The sequence below is a fragment of the Colossoma macropomum genome, unplaced genomic scaffold (genome assembly GCF_904425465.1).
Source record: "Colossoma macropomum unplaced genomic scaffold, Colossoma_macropomum, whole genome shotgun sequence".
Taxonomy (NCBI): Eukaryota; Metazoa; Chordata; class Actinopteri; order Characiformes; family Serrasalmidae; genus Colossoma; species Colossoma macropomum.
This window is the reverse complement of record NW_023496049.1, coordinates 162,599-165,830: the sequence shown is the minus strand read 5'-3', so window position 1 is coordinate 165,830 and position 3,232 is coordinate 162,599. Positions and strand designations below refer to the sequence as shown.

General features: G+C 41.2%; 1 non-coding gene across 1 annotated transcript; it reads left to right on the top strand.

Moving 5' to 3' along the window:
• The first annotated feature begins 2,666 nt into the window (after nt 1-2,666).
• trnag-gcc lies at nt 2,667-2,737 on the top strand. Its single transcript has one exon. It is a non-coding gene; the product is annotated as a tRNA-Gly (tRNA).
• Nucleotides 2,738-3,232: the final 495 nt, after the last annotated feature.

Below are 3,232 nucleotides of genomic sequence, written 5' to 3'. Positions count from 1 at the left end.
ACTTCGTGCTTGAACCCTAATAAGAAAAATCTTGACAATTCCAATAGGGTTCAATGCATTGCATGCTTGAACCCTAATAAGAAAAATCTTGACAATTTCAATAGGGTTCTACGCACTGCGTGCTTGAACCCTAATAATAATAATAATAAGAAGAAGAAAGATCCGAGCTAAAGCAATAGGGTCCCATGCACCTAAAGGTGCTTGGACCCCTAAAGAAGAAAAGTCTGAGCAAAAGCAATAGGGTCCCATGCACCTAAAGGTGCTTGGACCCCTAAAGAAGAAAAATCTGAGCAAAAGCAATAGGGTCCCATGCACCTAAAGGTGCTTGGACCCCTAAAAATCTGAGCAAAAGCAATAGGGGCCCATGCACCTAAAGGTGCTTGGACCCCTAAAAATCCTCACAATTCCAATAGGGTTCTACGCACTGCGTGCTTGAACCCTAAAAATCTTGACAATTCCAATAGGGTTCAGTGCATTGCATGCTTGAACCCTAATAAGACAAAGAAAAAAAATCCGAGCTAAAGCAATAGGGTCCCATGCACCTAAAGGTGCTTGGACCCCTAAAGAAGAAAAATCTGAGCAAAAGCAATAGGGTCCCATGCACCTAAAGGTGCTTGGACCCCTAAAAATCTGAGCAAAAGCAATAGGGGCCCATGCACCTAAAGGTGCTTGGACCCCTAAAAATCCTCACAATTCCAATAGGGTTCTACGCACTGCGTGCTTGAACCCTAAAAATCTTGACAATTCCAATAGGGTTCAGTGCATTGCATGCTTGAACCCTAATAAGACAAAGAAAAAAAATCCTAGCAAAAGCAATAGGGTTCCATGCATCTAAAGGTGCTTGGACCCCTAATAAGAAAAAACTCAAGGGGAAGAGAAATAAAGATTGTGGTTTGTCAATCATTTGAACTATTTAAAGGAACAAAACCCCTGTTGCTCATTATTTAGCAGGGTTACACCCTCCCCCTGCTAAGCGTCAGGATGTCGCCATATGAACTAACCTTCACAGTAAAGGGTTTGCATCTTGTGTGCGTTCAATTTAAAGTCCCTCAAATCTCATAACTAGCCCCTATAAACTATGGTCTGGTCTTTAGATCGGCCAGGATCTTCATTAGTAAGTTAAATAACAGGTTTGATTTCTGTCTTTCCAGGAATTCCTAGCTTCACTTCATATTCCTTGGTTGATTGAGTCCTCACTCTGCTGTGAGCTTTCTGAGGCATCAGCGCTGCCTGCATGGGTCTTTGTCTGGCCAATCAATGCCTTCGCCTTCTGGTCTAGAATTAATTTCTGATTCTATCACCCTGCTGTTGAGCTCTTTGTCACCCACAGGCACTTTGTCTTGTTTAAAAGGATCACCCCCTTTTGTCAGTGGATATCTGCAGGCAGTCCGTAGTAAATTAAATATTTTTCAACTGGGATTTTGGCCACCGCAACCGCCTTTTGATTCTTTGTGGGAAAAGCCTGCGCATGTGGCTGAAATGATCCGTTACTACGAAGATGTTAGTAAATACCCTAGAATCAGCGTCTAATAAGAGGAAATCAATAAATACAAGGTTCATATGACCACTGCATGTGATTTGATGGATTGGTGCTGCCCAGGGACTACAGCACTTTCACACCACAAACTCCAACAGTTTTTCACGTACCGTTCAACCTCCTGTGCCATTGTTGGCCAATAGAATCTTTTAAAAGGTGTTCAAGGGTTTGTTCCACCCCTAGATGTCACAGGTCATCATGGAGTGCCACGAGCACTTTCTGTCTGTACATCTGGGGCAGCACAAGCTGAAGGATCTCCATCTCAGAGAGTACTTTCTTTACTCGATACAGCAAGTGGTGAGAAATTTTTCTCCCTCACGTTTATTCAGTCTTAATTGAGGATTCTGTTCCAACAGTCCTTAGGGCCAGATGCTAGCTGTATGAGCGGTGTCACAATTTTAATGACCATTTAAATTTCATGTGCAATCATAATGTCTTCCTTACACAACAGTTCCATCTGATTTTGCTCCAAAGAGGCTGGGAAAGAATAAGTTATTGATATGGTTTCTGCAGGGGTGCCTATCAACCACTTAACATCATTTCAGTGAAAAGTTTTCTTGTATTTGAATTGGTAGAAGATGTCTGATCTGATTCAGTGGAGGACTGTTTATTGTGAAAGCCAAGAAAGGAAGTTTTTGCCAAAAACAGTTTTCACATAGTAGATCTTGCTTTGGCAGCAACTTAGCCCTAATTTTTCTTTTCCTTGTACAGATTGATCAGTTGTAGATGTGTCATCAGGTATTGCAGGTATTGCATTGCATGGGTTGAAGAGGTTTTTTTTTTTTCCGTATGAAAGCAAGCCTTAATGAATTGTGAAATTTGTGTGAGAAAACATAGTTTCTCTCACCAAGAAGACATGGTTGTGTTTAATATCTGGTCTTGCATTGTTTGTTGAGTGGTAGAATTCTCACCTTTCCCCGTCTAGATTGATGAGGTGCGTATTTGGCATCAGGCAGGCGGTATTGCAGCAAAACTGTAGAAATGGTGTTGATGTGTAAAGGAGCGTAATTGTTGAATTAGTTGCAATTTTTTGATACATGAAAACAAGGCGTAATGAGTTGGGAAGTATTAGCGAGCAGACACGCTTTCTATCAATAGGAGGATGTGGTGAAACATTGTACGTGTCTGTGCATTGGTGGTTCAGTGGTAGAATTCTCGCCTGCCACGCGGGAGACCCGGGTCCGATTCCCGGCCAATGCAACTGCTTGCCAGTTTTGGTATGGTCCAATCTCCCGCCACAAAATCAAGCTGGTCTCTAAAATTCTTCATGTAGTTAATGCAATGGAACAATATCTATTGTCAAAGCAGTGAGTGAAAGCTTTTGTCAATAACAAAGATTTGCCAGAGTAGATATTCTTTCAGTTCTCACTTCGATTTAGTCAAAACTTTTCTTTCCTTTGCATTGAAGGATCACTGGTAGATTTCTTATGTGATTCATTGGCAGACTCTTTATTGCCTGAGCCATGGAAACCAAGTGTTTGGCCAAAATTATGTCATTTCACAGAACAGACCTTGTTTCTGTTCTCAGTATCCATGCATAGATTTATGAGCGGTAGGTTTTACATCTGTCAAGTGGTACTGCAGTAAATTTTTAGAGATGGTAACAATGTCTAATAGCTGGAAATTTTTGACTGAACGGTATAGTTTTTTCTTCAATCCCTTTTTTTCGTGACCACTAGGAATTTAGTCAGAAAC